The sequence below is a fragment of the Eurosta solidaginis genome, chromosome 1 (assembly GCF_040869045.1).
Source record: "Eurosta solidaginis isolate ZX-2024a chromosome 1, ASM4086904v1, whole genome shotgun sequence".
Taxonomy (NCBI): domain Eukaryota; kingdom Metazoa; phylum Arthropoda; class Insecta; order Diptera; family Tephritidae; genus Eurosta; species Eurosta solidaginis.
This window is the reverse complement of record NC_090319.1, coordinates 81,816,790-81,836,236: the sequence shown is the minus strand read 5'-3', so window position 1 is coordinate 81,836,236 and position 19,447 is coordinate 81,816,790. Positions and strand designations below refer to the sequence as shown.

Here is a 19,447-nt window from a genome sequence, read left to right as displayed (position 1 = left end):
CAGTTTGCAACCATCATGAGAAATCACCATTTGAAATCCCTTCGAGGTGGAGGATGCCGTTGAAAATAAATTCTGCTTCAGTTCAGGAACATGCTGCACATTCCTAAGCTGTATCTGTAGCCATTTGCCTTTAACTTTTGCTTTAATTAAAATTGTTCCCGTGCCACGAATCAATAAACGATCATTATTTGCTATTTGTACAAATCGCCTCAACTTCATACTTCTTATAATCTGTAAACCGTTCAATCCGACCTGTCATGTGCTCTGTTGCACCTGAATAAGCAATCCAAATATTCTCAAAATTCGCAGTGAACCCATCACCGACTTTGCCACAAAATGCAATATCACTGTCAGCCTTTATGCGTTCGGCAAACTTTTCACCACGCTTCGGACATTCACGCTTCCAATGTCCAATTTCATAACATTTGTTACACTTTGTTTTCTTTTTCAGCTCATCAATCGATGTTGACGTTTTTTTGTTGTTAGTCCGCTGTTGTCTTGATTTGAATTTCGCACTGAAAGCTGTAGGGTTCTTATATTCAATTTGTTTATTGTTTATACTAAGTTATATTTATTCTACCTTAATATTTATTACTTAAAAATTTTGTTATTGTAAATGTAAAAAAATATTTAATTTTCAGTTTTGATTTTTCTGTTTTTCAAAAATTTTCTGGTTTGAAAAATTATTATATTTTTGTGGTGTTAGAAATCATACGTTAGTTTTGATAATAAAATAATTTAAAATAAAACCAACATCTATCTTACTTAACTTGATAGTTACAATTGGCGATCTCTGCCAACATATACAAGATTGACGAGCAGTAAGACCACCAGAATTGCAGTGGGACCACCAAAATTGCACATAATCAAGCTAAATGAAGCTAATTGACAACATAGAAGTCGCGTAAATTAAGTAGATGGCAAAATAAGGATAAACTATCATCAGAATCGAATTTAAAAAAAAACAAGAGAGTGTGCAGTTCTGTTTGCAGTTTCAGATAAATTGTGTCTTACAACTTACGCCATCACCATCAACACACTTATTGCTAAGGGTTGGTTATATTAAAACAGACAGGACAACAACTACACCAATAGTGGAACTAAAGCCAACTATCTATCACAGGGAGATCTGATCTATCTCAACAACCAACTTTGTTAACAATTCATTATCCTCAAAATTTAAATAATAACGTCAATACTAAAGTCTATGAATAAGTGTCTACCCGTAAATACAACAACACTTATTTGAATGCTTCATATAAACTGTGACAACTTTTAAAGAATTACCAGTGTATAGAAGGACAACCGAAAAATGTTGGGTGAAAATACAAATATATTTCTTGGGTAATATACAAATACTGGTGACGAAAAAGTGAGTGATTAATATTAATAAATTTGATTGCACGTGGAGAATTCATTCATTGTAAACCAAATGCATTGGTATATATATTGATGGTTTTATAACTTATTTATATGTATATATGTCATAAAGACATTTTATTTTATTGCATATACAGTGATGTGCAAATCAACATAACATATGTACGTCCCTTTCGTTTATATTTCCGTGGACGTCACACATAAATAGTGTATTTTGTTCATTAGCGTTAGTTTGGTGGTTTGATAATCCAATAGAAGGTAGGGTTGTTCTATTCGTATTTAAATAATCAGTGGTGGACATTTAAATATGGGTTAAATTCAGTCGTCTGAAAGTTAAGTGAATTTTCGGAGATAATTGCCAATCTATATATAATTAGATCATTTGAAATTGTGCCTTAGATACTTAGTCTTGCGTAAATAGGAAAGTTCAATTTGCATATCATTGAAATTTTTGATACAATTTTATTTATTTATTTTTGTTTTGTTCTTTCTTTTAACGCAGTAAATTTGTAGGGCTAAACATTTAAATTGTAAACTCCCTCTTTGACTAATTCAATATACATATACATATATAAAATGTTTCGTTCACCACAACAGAATACACAAGCACCTACACTTTCTAATAATTCAAATGATTCATTAATAAATATACCAAATAACACTTCTCAACAAAGTAATACAAATCCCTATGATAATTACAATCAAAACGAAATTTCAGCAACAGCAGTCAAACTTCCACAATTTTGGACTAGTTGTCCAGAAGCGTGGTCTATACATGCTGAAACATAATTTAGCACTAAAAATATAACGCAAGGAAACACAAAATATGAACCTATTATTATTACCGCACTTCCACAGGAAGTAATTTTAACGGTTTTAGATTTTATTCAAAATCCCCCCAAGTTAATAAGTTTTCTAAGCTTAAGAAAATCTTAATAGAAAGGCATTCATTAAGTGAAAGTTCAAAGCTAGATAACATTTTTAGTGATTCTGAGATGGGAGTTCGTAAACCCTCAGAATTTTATCGATCATTGATTTTACTTGCCGGTTCAAATTTCAGTGGAAATATTCGTAGAAAGATTTGGATAAGAAAACTTCCCCAAAATTTAAGTGCGATTTTAGCTGGTTCCAATTCAACTAATATAAATGAATTGACAAAACTCGCTGATAATATTTGGGAAGTCATAAATAAAAATGAAGTATATTCGGTTAACGCGGTTTCGAATTCAGTAGCGCAAAATTCTGTGGTTGAAAATTTGGTAAAAACTACTTCTTTGATGTTTGAAAATATTCAAAAACTTTCTTTAGAATTATCTGAAATAAAAACTCAAGTTTATCAAAATCAATCTAGATCACGGTCGAATTCCAGAAATTATTTTAGAAATTCATTTAGACGTCGTTCCAATTCGCGTAATATACCAAATTTGCTGTGTAGATTTCACTACAAGTTTGGAAGTAATGCCCGAAATTGTGAACAACCGTGTTCTTATAATAAAAATAATAATTCAACAAACTAAATTCAACCGTTGTTGCAGCGACGAACAACGGTAATTTGGAATTTTCAACTCGTCGCTTGTTCATTTTTGGTAAAGATAATAAACTACATTTTTTGATCGGTAGTGGAGCAGAAATTTCCACATACGAAACGTACAGATGTAATTCTTACAGCAGCTAATGGTTCAACAATTTCCACATACGGGAAAAGGCTTTTAAACGTAAATTTAGGTTTAAGAATTGAATTTCCCTTTATATTTTTGATAGCGGATATAGCTAAGCCAGTGATTGGAGCAGACTTTCTTTGTAAATATGGTCTCCTTATTGATATGAAACATAGGCGCTTAGTAGATCCCTTAACAAATCTTTCGGTCAATACCATTTCTTCTTTTTGTGACATTCCTTTACTAAAGTTGTTTGCGGTTGATAATAAATTTACGAAATTATTAAGAGAGTTTCCGTCACTTATTGCAGAACCAGATTATACGAAACCTGTTAAACATACAACGGTACATCTACTTGTAACGGAAGGTAGTCTTCCATTTTCTAGACCCAGGCGCTTGGATCCGATAAAATACAAAGTCGCTAAAACGGAATTTGATTTTTTAGTTAAAACAGGCATTTGTCGGCCTTCAAATTCTTCAGTAGCATCTCCACTTCACTTAGTACCTAAAAAAGAGTTGAATGATTGGCGTCCTTGCGGTGATTTTAGGAGATTAAATATTGTAACTGTGCCGGATCGTTATCCTTTACCACACATACAAGATTTTAATATGAATCTTCGTAATAAAAATATATTTTCGAAATTAGACTTAGTTAGAGCATATCACCAAATTCCTATGGCTGAGGAAGACATTTATAAAACTGCGATTACAACCCCTTTCGGTATGTTTCAATTCATGCGAATGCCCTTCGGACTTAGAAATTCTGCACAAACTTTCCAAAGATTCATTAACGGAATAGTCAGTGACTTAGATTTTGTATATTCTTATATCGACGACTTACTTATTGCAAGTAACGACGAAGAACAACATTTAAAACATTTGCGTATACTTTTTCAACGCCTTTCAGAGTACGGTTTAAACATTAAACCAAGTAAATGTACTTTTGGCGTATCAAATATAGACTTTTTAGGACATAATATTTCTGGTACAGGTATTCGACTTTCTGACGAAAAAGTAGCAGCTATTCGTAATTTCGAACGTCCGAAATCAGTTAAGCAAGCCCAAAAATTTATAGGCATGGTAAACTATTACCATAGATATATTCAAAAATTAGCAGAATTTACGAACAAAATTTATGATCTAATTAACAGAACAAGTAAGATACGTAACAAATCTTTAATATGGGATGATATATCGAGTGAAGCTTTTGAATGCATTAAGGATAAATTTGCATCTACGATATTTTTAAATCATTTTAACAAAGATGCCAAATTATCTTTAACAGTAGATGCATCTAATACGGCTATTGGTGATGTTATACAACAAACGTATAATAACAAAATTGAACCTCTTGCATTCTTTTCTAAAAAACTTTCTCCAACCGAAATTAAGTACAGCGCATTTGATAGGGAATTATTGGCAATTTATTTAAATATAAAACATTTTCGATATCTTTTGGAAGGACGACAATTTACAGTTTTTACGGACCACAAACCTTTAACTACAGCTTTAAATTCAAAAACAGAACGGAGTCCCAGACAAACGAGACATTTGGAGTTTATAGCACAATTTACTGATGACATACAATACATTAAAGGAGAATCCAATGTTGTAGCAGATACGCTATCTAGTGCTTTCGAGGTTAATGCAATACACAATACAGAGCTGAATTTCAAAATTTTACAAAGCGAACAACAAAATGACAGTGATTTAAACGAACTAATATCTAAAATACAATTTTTAAATTTGAAGTTAATTAATATACCTATATTAAATTTCAATATTTGGTGTGAAGTTTCTGGAGATACACCTAGACCATTTGTACCGAGTAAATTACGGAAGACGGTATTTGACATGTTGCGTGGAATTGCACATCCTGGTACAAGAGCTACACGACGGCTCATAGTTAAAAAATATTATTGGCCTAATATGAATAAGGATATTAATATTTGGTCAAAAGAGTGTCTTAATTGTCAGAAGTCTAAAGTTTATCGTCATACAAATTCCCCTGTTGTCAAAATTCAAATTCCCAAAAATAGATTTGAGCACATCCATTTAGATATAGTTGGACCATTACCTATTTCAAAAGGACATCGCTATATTTTAACGATTATTGAAAGATTTACTCGTCGGCCTGAGGCATATGCATTAAAAGATATTTCAGCATCTACAATTGCAAATAAGTTTTTTAGAGAATATATTTCTCGGTTTGGAGTTCCGTTAAAGATAACAACTGATCAGGGTAGCCAATTTACATCGAAATTATTTTCAGAGTTAACTAAATTACTTGGTAGTCATCAAATAACAACATCCGGATATCACCCCCAAGGAAATGGTATGGTTGAAAGGTTCCATAGGCAATTAAAAGCTTCTATAACGGCTAGAGAAGACACAAATAATTGGTATGACGAGTTACCTGTCATATTACTTGGTTTGCGTTATATTTACAAAGAAGATATTTCGGCTACACCGGCGGAAATGGTTTTTGGCCAGAGTTTACGTTTACCCGGGGAACTTGTTGTTCCATCAGCTGAGAATAGTTCATCAACTGAAATTTTGAGTAGTTTACATGAACATTTTCGGAATATTAAATCTAATTTAAATCATCATAAAAATGTTGATACCGGAATTTACGTTCCTAAAGATCTACAAACTTGTAAATTTGTTTTTTTTTTTCGTGTTTTAAATAAACATTCGTTGCAACAACCATATGAAGGACCTTTAAGAGTTGTTGAAAAGGATAAGAAATATTTTAAACTTGAAATTAATAAAAAAATTAAAACTATTCCTATAGATAGGTTAAAACCAGCGATTATTGAAACAACGTACACAAACAATACCACTAATAATGCACATAAACAGAGAGTAACATTTAATTTGTTTGATATTAATTTTTCGTGAAGGGGGAGTACTTTAGGGTTCTTATATTCAATTTGTTTATTGTTTATACTAAGTTATATTTATTCTACTTTAATATTTATTACTTAAACATTTTGTTATTGTAAATGTAAAAAAATATTTAATTTTCAGTTTTGATTTTTCTGTTTTTCAAAAATTTTCTGGTTTGAAAAATTATTCTATTTTTGTGGTGTTAGAAATCATACGTTAGTTTTGATAATAGAATAATTTAAATATAATTGGATAGTTACAAAAGCCACATCTGATGGTGTATCATCCACTTTGTTCATTTCATCCTCCTCCAGCTGCAAACGAGCCATCAAACTATCCAACGTTCTTGCTTCTCTTATGTTGTACCAAACTGTCTTGAAATTACGCAAGTTGGGCGTCAAACTGTTAACGATCCGCACCATTTTAATATTCTCAGATAGTTTTTCGCCTTGGTCTTCGATTGCATATGCCATTCTACTCACATTTGACACATACGCCGCAACTGATTCGCCCTCAGTCATTTTCAACGAAAAATATTCCTCATATAGATTCATAATGCGCACCTCGCTACATTTCTCATGCAAATTGGACAACTTATCTGCAATCGTTTTTGCAGTCTTACACATAAGAATATGATTCGCTTGTTCATTGTCCACCGATGAAATTAAAATCGCCATTGCTTTGCCATCATTTCTGTCGTATTGACTTTTCTCAGCGGCACTTGCAGTTTCACCAGGAACATTGCCTGCCATGACGTCCATCAGGCCTCTGGGTTTCATCACAGCATCAATTTGGAACTTCCACAACTTGTAATTCATACCATTTAATTTGTGATGAGTGACGGCTCCACCATTGCCAGGTTTTTCGTCTACCAAATCCATATTGTGTAGTAAACAATAAGCAAATACTACGGTACGGCGACACGACTATGTATTTTATAATTTATATTAAAAATTTACAACTTATCTGATGCAAGAAAGTTCTGGTTTTTTTTTACCCACGTGTTGCGTTTTCATACACGCATATATATACATTCATATACCACAGCAAATCGTGAACCAATCTTCACTACGATGAATATTGCTTATTCAGTAGAATTACTTAGGTTTTCCAACTTTTAACTGTTCTTCAATTTTACCCGATAAATACAGCCACTGGGCCCATAACCTTTTGGATTTCAGTGGTTATAGTAAAACAATAAAACAGTTTTAATATAATTTAATGAGAAAAGAAAAACGTGTTGTTAAACTTGTGTGGTACAATGAGAACTGAAGGTTTACAATGAAAAGAAATTGCAATGTGTATATAAGCCGATAGGATGTGCTGTTGAATAATAAAGACGTGAAGTAATTCAAATCCAACAAATTTCAACATATTATGAAATACATTGGCCTTGAAATGGCTTGGCCATGAAATAAAGATATCAATTTCTTTTTGTTGGAAAATTCCAGCTGTAACCACCTTCTGCATACTGACTAATGAACAAACGCAAAGATTATTGCCGGTATCATGTATTTATACCAAATACGAACTATCCTTTATATCCCTACTACGCCACCTACTAGTTACGCGATTCGTATTAGTTAAAAGGCAGCTAAGCACGACTAACAAGAGTACGAAATAATTTCGTAAATTCATTTTAGCTTAAGACTTTTTGCACCGCTTCTTAAGTATAAAGTACACTATTGTAATGAAAACGTTCTTCCGTTTTCTTCTACAACTCCTTTATTTCACCAATGTCGAACGTATATATGAGTGTGTTAATCTAAGTAGTATGTATATGACATACACTAAGAGCAATTTTGTGGATGCTATTCATTCATTCATTCATTCATTTATTGACAGTATTAGCACAATAAGATCTTGTATGATCTTTTATAGTGCAACAACGGTTACATATTAATGGGTATAATTTTTAAAACTTAAAACTTAAAATGTATATATTATTCCATGTACAATTTTAAAAAACAGATCATGACATTAGCATCATGGCCTACGGCCGATGCTGTCGATCGGAAAATTGCTTCCTCTGCCGGCGTTGTCTCCGCCTCTGCCAGCGTTCTTGTCGCTCTTGTCGTCGTCGTCGTTATAATGTTTTATTATTTTTACCACGCATAGTGCGGGTGTAGAACATATATTTTTAGACATGAAAATTGTATCTATAACATTATATAAATCTTGTAAAAATTTATAATTTTATATTCATCATTATAAAATGGAAATTTTAATAAATCTTCTAAAATTTCTATTGATTCATTTACATTATAATAATAATCATATAGATTTCCAAAAGGAGCATTAAATATTAAATTTTGAGGTTCTATACATTTTAAATATAAATCTAATTCTTTAAAATTTAAATTATTTATATCATTATTTACAATTTTTAAACAATTTGGTTGTATCTGGATTTTTTTCATTAATATAATATTGTTCAATAGATTGCGGTACACATAAAGCATTAGATGGAACATGTTTATAATATATTTCATACATTTCTTTTGGCTGAATATTTTCAATTCCAATAACTTTCATTGGATCAGTTGCAGAAGAAGTATATTTAACATTTTTTCCATAAATTTTTTTATTTGATCCTTCTGCAACTAAACCTATGGGAACATATTCTGAAGTTGCAGTGGCAGACATAGTTGCTCCAACATCAAATGCCGTTCGAGTTCCCAATGGTGTAACTTTACATTTTACTTTTGTAACTTCTGCTGTAGAAGGTAACATATCATATTCAGCTTCACTTAAATAGAACGGTACAAAATATACAGGAATTAGAGCTAATGAAGTTGTAATTTGATCAATACTGGCAGAAGTTTGTATATTTTCAGTACTATAACCATAACTTATTAAAATTTTTGTTTTAGAAAAATTCATATGATTACTAGAACATGGTTGACTTGGTCTTATCCATGTGATACCCGTAGAAGGGGAATCTCCACTTCCCGTTGCACCCGATTGCGCTCCCGTATTCGGGCAACCACCTGAACCACTTTGGATATGAATATTTTCTTGCATATCAACATCCATATTAAGAGTATTATTATTACGATAATTAGGCTTTTCAATAAATGTAGGATCAGGGTCGCTTGTTTGATCAGTATCACTATCATCTGAAGGCTTTGCTCGCTTGGTGGGAGGTTCCTTATTGGTTATGGTGCTTCCGGAAGTCTTATTATTTGTTCCAGAAGTTGTTGCTTGTTCCTCATTTATAATATTATGTTGCGCGTCGTAATCTTTTTTTAATTGATTATAATAATATCCTCCTGGTGCGTAATATGAATATATTTGTTTAACTATTAATGCATTTTTTTTAAATCATGAATATCTCAAAAAACCGTCTCTTCCGGGTTTAAATTTAATATTGTCCCATTCTTGAGCTAAATGCTTTTCTCTATATGCATATAATAACCGACCAAATGTTTTTTCTCTATTTGACATACTTGGGTATTGAACACCGAAAATTGTTTCAAAACCATATTTAACAGATAATCCAATAATTCCTATTAGTTCTGCTAAACTTTGATTATGTTTCCAATCATTTATAAAATTATTTATTGCCTCAAGATCAGCTTCTCTTATTTGTTCCTCCTTGGTTGCTAACTCATATTCTAGCATCATGGCCTACGGCCGATGCTGTGACAAGGACATTTAACAACAATGATTGACTAGACTATAAGTAGCTAAACTCAGATTCTTATTTGTATATACCTTACCAAAGAAAGAAAATTAAAATTCTTAAGGTTGCTTTTACTTAAGCTGTTGCGAACCGAGTTGGGGATAGAGTTCCAAATGCGGATAGCATTGGCAAAGAAAAGTCTCGCAGAGTTTAGATAATTGTAGCTGGGCACGATCAAATCATTTATGCGATCAGATCTAGCATGGGCGCCGCCAGGATTATTTTCAGGGAGGTGCATCTGCATCTATACACTATTATGATCTAATATATTGTGACGATTTTCCGTTTGGAATATTTTTAATCTCCTATTTCTAGTCGGTTCCTATCACTAGACTGCATAATAATCCACCAATGTTGAGTTTGTCAAGATGCTATTTATTAAGCACTCTATGCACCTAAAATTATTCACACAATTAAATTATCCGCGTACTGCTTTAGTCAAGCTCTAATCACAAACTGAACACTTATTGCTAAATCTTTACTTCTTATATACTCTCGGATTTTGCGGTACATCATTTCTCTTAGGGTCTAGAGATTTCGTAAATAGTCTTCTGTTTACTGATATGGTTATTTACATAAATTCCTGCTATGTACATTTGTTGCTCTTATTATGGTTGGCATTATTACTCGGGGAATCCCCGCTGCCATGCAATGGATGTGAGGGTTTCCCTACTTGCGGTTGCGTCAGTTCATGTTTCATGATATTTTATTTGTATCTATTAATAATTGCAGTTCTTTGTCGATAAGGAGCAAATCAACAAACAGTCACTCATCTTCACTTTTAGGCAATTTATTGGTTAAATTATTACTTTCTATTCAAGTTATGAGTGACATAAGACGTTTTTTGTGTAAAAAACGTAATCATCATTCCGATGAAGATAATTTATTTTATATTAAGACATCCAAATTGAATACAGAGAGACCATACAACCCAGGTATGTTGTGATGTTGTTTCTACCCAAATTATTTATTGTATTATTAATCATAATATACAGAAGACAATAATACACAAAAACAACGAAATAATAATGACAAATACTGCTTCACATTTTTGTTATACTACGCTAAAAAAAAATTGAAACAAAATAGTATACCAGTACCCTTAAAATACAGTAAAAAAAATAAGTATCAACTGAATTTGCAATTCATCATTCATTAATTAAATTCTTTCACTAATTAAACTCGTATATTAATTTCTCTTGAATGATTATGTATAAAAGATATAAAAATATTAAGTTTTTTTAATTGATAAAAACCCTAAGACTCACTACTTGCATTTTATTTATTTGTTACTACAAAAATTGGTTGAATTACTTCATGAAATTTAATTGTTTTTGTTTTTTAATATTTTAAAATTTTTTTTCTGAATGTGTTAATGAATTAAGGTAAAATTACCAATTACTATACAATATACAATATAAAAAAATATATAATAAAAATATTTCTACTGAGTTGTACATCTATTCGTGCCTATGCAGTAATTGGTAATTTTACCTTAATTTTATTATGATCAATTGTCGATAAGCTTGGCGGCTGTGAAGATTACCAATGTGAATGATAACTAAGTGTGATATCTTCTACATAGACGTCAAAATTCCAAAGTGATTGGATCACCTGATTTGTATTTGACTATCGCTGTCTCATTCTGTATCTCTTTCTATCACCCGCTGAAGATAGGCGCCGCCATATTGAACACCCTGTCAAAACGCTAAAAAGTAGCAATATTGAACATCCTGTCAGGCATTTAACAGATAAGATATCACACTTAGATATCATTCACAATGAAGATTACTTCCAAATATTCAAGAATTTAAGCAGGCGTGGGAGTAAGTTTTGCGATCTAATAACAATGAGCCAAGAATTTGGGTGTTTCTAAGGAATCGACAAAACGCTGTTTAAGCTTTGTCCTGCAGTGCGCTAACTTACATAATTGGGTCGTGTGAATGTAAAATAAGCAAAAACGTTGCCTTCTAGATTCCAAGATTTTTAGCAATAAAAACACTTTGAATTATATATGTAGAAACGAATTTATTTTTTTTTTCGCTCAACGCTTTTAATCTGGAGTAAATTTTGGGAATTAAAATTTCAATGCATTTCATGATGAAAAATACAAAAATTGCTTCAAATAAATGTTATCATACATTTGAAAGCAATAAGGGCAATCCCCACTTAACTCATATAAATAGACAACATTGGTAGGAATATCCTACGACTTTTCCTGAAGGCATAGAAAACTTTAGGGATCCGCTCTTGACGCCGTATTCCCAAAACAGCTAGTGTTGCCGAGGCCTACCCTGAAGATCCCGAAATCCACAATGGCAATGTTGCTGTTTGTGAAATAATTATCTTCATGCATAACCACCTTCTGCGCAGTGACTAATGAACCAACGCAAAGATTATCGCCGGTATAATGTATTTATACCAAATGCTAACTATCCTCTATATCCCTACTACGCCACCTACCTGAATTTACGCATTCATTTTAGTTTATGACGTTTTCCACCGCTTCCTAAGTATAAAGTACACCAAGATTAATTTTGTGGACGCTATTTATACATAATTGGGTCATGTGAATGAAAAATAAGCAAAAACGATTCCTTCTAGATTCCAAGATGTTGAACAATAAAAACACTTTAATTATATATGTAGAAAGGAATATATATTTTTTTTCACTCAACCCATTTAATCTGGAGTAAATTTTGGTAATTCAAATTTCAATGCACTTCATGATGAAAAATACAAAAATTGCTTCAAATAAATGTTATCATACAAGTTAATCTCTCGTGTCCTGAGAGATATAAAAAATTAAAGGTGCGGCGAACCCACTGTTCGCCGATACTGATTTAAAATTAAAACACGAACAACTTCAATTTCAATTAATCACAATTTATTACGTACCACTTGCACGTCCCAAAATTAACTGAACTAAACTTCCAAATTAACTTATTAGCTAACCTACTACTGCTAACTATTTATGCTGCGGTTGCAGTTCCCACATTTCGCAAGTCGAACGCTTGCGCGTGTAGACAGGAATTGCTTATATTGCAATTCCCATGATTTCAATAATTTCGATACCTGACCTGATCGTTGGCTGCGCGTGTGCTGCGTCAGCGAAGTTATTCTGTGAATTTTAATTGGAGCAATGGAGTCACGTGTACTGCAATGTGATCACAGGGTGCGTCATTGGGAAGTATAGTGGTATAAGGCAACGTAACTCCTCCCCCTTTAAAGATCTGCGTCCCGCAGATCAAAAGTCGAAAATTGCGAGGGGGTAAAATTTTGTAGAGAGTAATTACATTTTCCTGGCGACATACTGGTGTTGACTGGTGTTGACTGGTGTGACTGATGTGACTGGTGAGACTGGTAGGCTGTTGTCCAGGCGATAAATTTCAGGAGCTGACTTTCCTCTAATGATTTTGCTGCTGTGAGTGTTATCTGCCCAGTGGGTCGGGATTTCAACTGGCGGAAGGTCTAGCTTTCTGTTGTAGCATCTCCACAGCACGGCCATAAGAACAATTGCGCATATCGAGAGGATGTCTGAAGCGAGAGAGAAATTTACTTTTTATTAACGTACCCAAGATACCTTATATTTTCCATAGTCAGATCGTGGACGTATTCTAGGTTGACCTTCATGGTGTGGCTCTTCACTTTTGATAGTACTGCTGGAAGGGCCTGTGCGGTAATGGTTTCATAACTGGAAAATACCTGGTCACCAATGGTGACTGTTTCGTTATTTAATTGGATTACATAACTGCCATTTACCATACTCGAGGCATTGCTACTTTTGATTACTCCTTGGAAGTTTGATATGAACACAGTGTTCTCGTTTATCAGCTCTATTTGGGACCCATTCTGTCTGATGAATTCGCAGTTGGCTTCTCCACCTTTTAAGAGTCGCGGTAGGCAACTGCTTTCTTCCAGTTTAGTTAAGGATTCCGCTTTACATACCGTGGATGAGCTGATTACCAGGCAATCTTTTGTTAGACCGTACGTCTCTTCCTGGTTGACGAGTATCCTGTCAAAAGGAAGATTTAGTTGCTTACCTCCATAGATTCCAGTGCGAGTGACCAGGAGATTATATTTCTTAGTTGTTACTTTTGGCATTGAAAGGACGTAGAGGAGAAGTGTTCCGTTAGTCAGTACCGACGGTTGGCCATATTCGATTGCTTCTATTATATTCTGCTATGGGAGTGTTTCTATTTCGGTTAGGATCTGCTTGACTTCGTCCATATCCAGTAGGTTGGTGTTGGCAATCCCATTCTTTGCCAACTGACATCCCCGCACCATTTCGTTTACATCCTCACGAAGGAGAAAAATCTTGTGAAGCGCGTTTTGTCTGAATTCCATGATTTCTGTTTCTTTTGTCACGTTATTCGTGCGGTCCACGACCTCGTCGATTTTTTTCAATACCTCCTGTGTAGCCGTGAATAGTTTCCTGTTTACCCTGTATTGATGGTTGCTATTCTGAATTATCCGATTCTGACTGTGCAGGATATTGCTCCAATCCGTTGCGTCAGGTGATCCTGCTATCCATTTCCACGCTGAGCCTAGCCAGTCAATAGATCGAGTACTCCTTCTTCTACTTGTGTTGCCCATTAGTTCATGAAGTCGTTCTAGCGTTTGATTAATGTAGTGCTGTGCTAATATCTGATCCTCAATTCGGTTTGTTAAGCTCTCCATTTGCCTCATAGTTGTAGCATATTGTTGTAGGTTGATGACGTGTACCAGTTTGAATGACCCGCCAATGATCCACCCGTTTCCATCTTGGATTGTTACGATCGGAGCCTTGTAATTGAAAATGTTCAAAACGCTGATGGCATTTGCCAGCAGTGGGAATCTGTAACGCAAGGTGTTAATTCTAATTTAATGTTATTAGTAAGTTATTAGTTGTTAGGTTCTAAGAGGGTGAGTTACGGTTATCTATTTAGTGAAAAGAAAAAATGTTGTTGATAGTAGGAAGGTATTAATAGTGAGCGGAATTTTTAGGATTAGATTGATTATCATTAACCTAGTGTTACAATCTTGGTTTAGGATTTTCGCTTTTCCTGCGATATTATCTTGTTAGTATGTCAGTGGTGTACAAGTTATGTTTTTTCTTGTTTTTTTTTTTCTTTTTCATTTAACGATTTTTTCGTTTTTCTTCTTTTTCATGATATTTGCTTAGCGGATTAGACGCATAAGCTCAAAAAAATCTTTCTTTTTCTTTTTTTTTGTTTCTGTCTTCTCCAACGAATTTTAAGCGAGGGAGGCATCTCCAACTGATTAGGCGAAGGAGGCATTTTTTAATTTTGTTTTTTATATATTTTTTCTCTTCTCCAACGAATTAGGCGAGGGAGGCATTTTCAATTTTTGTATAGGACAGAGAGCCATACTGTTGTCGAACCAGCTACGGGGAGATCGCCAGAATTCCGTTTGGAAGTAGTGTAGCCATTTGTCAAATTCGATGGCACTACGAGCCTACTAGGGAACGATTCATCCCACTAACAAGCCCGCTCTTGTAGTAATGACCATTTCCTTTTGTTCTGGACTAAAAGTGTTATCATTTCTCGAACCAGCTATGGAGAATCGTGTTATCCGATTAAGGGACGATTTGTCCCACTTACAAGCTCGCTCTTGTTAGACAAACTACCCCTTAGTACCAAGTTCTATTTCTTGTTTTAGTTTATTTCGGTAGTCTTTTCATTTCTTATTCAGTATTATTCTTTATTATTATTTTATTTTTTTTTGTATATCGGGCAACTCACAAAGGTCTCGTATTCGTCGTATCGCTGTATATTGTATTTTGTTTCCATGGTTTCCCTGATAAATTTTTCAAAAAAGGATAGCACATAAGACAATAGGAGACCCCGTGAATTGCCTATGTGTTTTTTGTTTTATGTGCTAGGATGTGTATTCCTGTGTTTCACATTTTTTATGTGAGTTTTGTGTACTTTCTTGCCACTTAGCTTGGTGACTGGTACTTTGTTGTCCTTTGCAACAATCTCCCTCTTATACGCGGGTTTTTGCTTTCCTTTAATCTGCTTGTCCTTCACGTATATGACATCGTTTTCGTCATAACGCTCCGGTACAGATCTTTTGTTATTGTGACGTTTGATCTGTTCTAGCTGCTTTTTCGTCAGCAAGGCTTTCAAATATTTATTAGTCTTTCTACTTTTTTCTAACAGCTCTTGATAGTTAGAGGACTTTGCTCGGTTAAAAAATATTTCACTTGGTTTTCGGTTTATAACCGAGTGAATTGAAATATTATATCGGTCTAATGCTATGTTAATTAATTCTTTTGCCCTTAAGTTTGGGTTGTCTATCTTCAGGCATCTAATTATTTCTATTAAGGTGGAGTGAAGTCTTTCTACCTGACCATTCACTTCGCTTCTTTGGGATGGTGTGCGGTACAATTTTATTCCCAAAGAATCTAACAGGTTCTGGATTATTGGACTAATTAAACCGCGCTCATTGTCGGTCACGAGAATATCAGGTGTTGTGAAATAGTGTAGGAGTTTTATTATTTTGTCCTTAAGGTGCAAAGTGGACTTGTTACGTAAATGGAAAAGTTTCGCAAATTTGAGAATTTGCCGATGACACTGAGGAATTTCTCCCCTTGAATTTCGAAAATGTCCAAATGGATTATCTCACAAGGACGTGATGGAATTGGTGTTTTTTGCAGCTCTGGTGCATTCGGATGTCTATCGTATTTACTGACCTTACATGTTTCGCAGGACTAGACATACCCTTTGATTATACTGTTCAGTAGTAGTATTTCTCTAGGATTTGTGTCTTATTTTCTCTAGCATTGCGGTGAGCCCTTTTATGTTCTCCCCATATTATCTCACAAATCCTATCCGGATCCCTTAAGTCGTCTACCATAGTCTGAGCTACCCGGATCTTATATTGCGTAAAATTTTCTAAATATACCTTCTGGAGTAGTCTTAATTGAGCTTCTTGCATCTTAATACCGTTGATAACGTTTGGTCTTAGTTTTTTTTTTTGAGGACGTCGGTAAGCTCTGCTTCGCTAATTCCCTCTGACCCACAGGTAGTGCCGCGAGTAACCGGGATGGGGTTCCTCGAATATTTGTAACCTACCTCCAAACACAAGTTGATTTCTAAATACGTTTATTGGCACTTCCACGAATGGTATCAGATCCGAATTATCTTGCCCTGCGATGTGGACGGTGTTGCCTGTTGAACCGTCCTCGCTTGTCGAGTCGGATTCTGATCCTGAGGTTGGAATTTGGCTTGCATTCTCGGATATGGGCGTTGCAAGGGGATTCGCCTGGGTCTTTATGCGAGAAAGAGCGTCTGCCACGACGTTTGATTTACCTGGTTTGTATATTATTTCATAATTATATTCTTCAATCCTAGACTTCCATCGCTTTAGTTTTGCGTTGTAATTCTGTTACTGAGGGGAAATGTTAGCGGTTGATGGTCGGTGAATATTCGGATCTTCCTAGCGCCATATAGGTAGTTCCGGAGATTGTCCAATGCCCAAACGATGGCTAGCATCTCCTTTTCGTTGGTAGCATACGCTTCCTCCGTAGTACTTAGGCTTCTTGATATAAATGCTATTGGTTTATCTTTGCCATCGTAATCTTGTGACAACACGGCACCAATGGCGAAGTCGGAGGCGTCAGTTGTCAGATTGAAGGGTTTGTCGAAGCTGGGGAAGGTTAGGTCTTCCGATGCGTCAGTATCTCCTTGAGATCAACAAATGCCTTTAGTGCTTCTGTGTCCAAGCTTATCGGTACCTTTTTGGATTGTGTTGCTCTTACCTGCGTGTGCTCTCCTCGTGTGAGGTTGGTTAGCGGTTTTGCGATTTTAGCATAATCCCGGATGAATTTTCTATAATATGATGTTAAGCCTAGGAAACTTTTAAGCTCCTTTAAGCTGGAGGGAGGTAGCATTTTCCTTAGAGAATCTATCTTTTATGGGTCTGGAAGTATTCCCTCGGAGGTCACAATATAACCTAGAAATTCTACGCTTGTTTTAAGGAATTGCGTTTTTTCTAGATTAACTCTGAGACCCGCGTTCAGAAGCCTCAGGAGAATGGTCTCGATGTCCCTTAACTGAGTATCTTGGCCTTTGCTGAAGATTATGATGTGGTCGATGTATACGAAACATATACGACCTATGAATTCTTTGAGCACGTCGTCTATCATTCGCTGGAAGATAGAGGGTGAATTTTTTAGACCAAAGGGAAGTCGCAAAAATTCGTATTTTCCATTCATTGTGGAAAATGCCGTTTTGCGATGTCGCTGTCCTTCATTGGAATTTGGCGAAATCCCGAAGTGAGGTCAAGTGTCGTGAAATATTTAGCGTTACCAAGACTCGCAATGGTGCCATTAATGTCAGGTATAGGATACGTGTCAGGGACAGTTACGGCGTTTAACCGCTTGAAATCTATGACCATTCGATATTTCTTTTCCCCATCAGACTGAGATTTTTTCGGCACAATCCATATGGGCGAATTGTATGGGCTTTTTGAAGGACGAATTATTCCTTCTGAAAGTAGATTCTGGATTTGCTTCTCAACTTCTTCGCGCATGTTTACAGGGTAGAGGTAACTTTTTGTGTAGATAGGTTTCCGGTATTAGTTCTTATTTCGACTTGGACATTGGTTTGAATTTCCATACTGCGGTCAACCGGGCCAAACAAAGTTTCGTATTTATCTAATATTTGGTAGAGCCTATTTTTAGTAAGGTTAGTAATGTTGGGATTCAGCGGTATGTTTGTTTCTATTTTATTAACTTGTTGTGCTATTTTTCGCTTAAGGGGCAGTACTACATTTGGTTTTAGCATAAGGACGTTGAGTTCCCTATCTATTATCGCTTTAACTTCAGTCAACGTGTCGTCGCCTATGATTCCGTCGAACGATTTGAGTCCTGGGAGGACGAAAAATGTGGTGGGAGTGTCCTTGCCCACAAACTTAAAAAAATGTCCACAGATTTTCCTGTCTACTTTTATGTCGCCACCTGCAGAGGTTACTTTGAATGGCTTTTCCACTGGCATGATGTTGCGTGCTACGCGTTCACTTATGTAATTTTTATTTGCCCCCGTGTCTACTAGAAACTCTAACGTACCCTGATCATGCGTAACATATTCTAAATATGGTACGCCAGACATTAGGCTCCCATGGTAAAATTTACTTGGTCGCCCGTGAGTTGTTCTCTGTCTGCTGTATCCTGGGTTTCTTCTTTATCTACCGGTACCAGGTGGAATAACTTTTGTTGTTTACTAGGGGGTTGGTTCATATGTCCCGTGGAACCTGCACCCCTCTTTGCGCCGTCATATGCAGAAAATCTAGTGTTTCGCGACTGGGAAGATGGCTCGTAATTCGTTTTTACCAACGCCGACGGAGTGCTCCGCCAATTTTGCGTTCTTGTTTGCCCCGAACCTGAGTAAGACGGTCCTGGTACTTCTCGGTTGCGGTCTTGCCACGTTCGGTTGTTGTTCGGCTGGCGTGGACGATATGATTTGAATAGCCTTGGCCTGAGCCAGTGTAGTCCCTTCTGTTACGGGAGAAGGATGGGGTATCAATAGTATTCCCGTCTCCTCTATTTGCTAGGGATGGACGGTGGAACGAACTTCTGCGGTCCGCATTCAGCATCTTCAGGCAAGCAGAGTATGCCTCTGGCAAGGTTTTAATATTTTGAACGAGGAGCAGGGCCGGTAGGTCTCCGTTGAGCCCCCTAATAAACACGTCTAATGCTCTTCGCCGGTGCGCTTCTGTCAGCGCTTCTATCGTTTCCTTATGTGCGTATTTTTCTGGTTTGATTGTGTTTATCATCAGGGATAGTTACTTCTGAATTTGTGAATAGAAGTCGGATAATCTCTGTCGCCCT

At 35.4% G+C, this 19,447-nt stretch overlaps 1 protein-coding gene across 7 annotated transcripts in view; it reads left to right on the top strand.

The window, feature by feature from the left end:
* Mco4 (Multicopper oxidase 4) overlaps window positions 1-19,447 on the top strand; it is an 826,935-nt gene that overhangs the window by 303,236 nt on the left and 504,252 nt on the right. For 6 of the 7 annotated variants that reach the window (XM_067758828.1, XM_067758824.1, XM_067758804.1 and 3 more), the window contains one exon: window positions 778-1,372. The exons of the other annotated variant lie outside the window; for it this stretch is intronic. The gene's annotated coding sequence lies outside the window, so the exon portion shown is untranslated. The remainder of the gene's footprint in view (window positions 1-777; window positions 1,373-19,447) is intronic. 7 annotated transcript variants of the gene reach the window in all.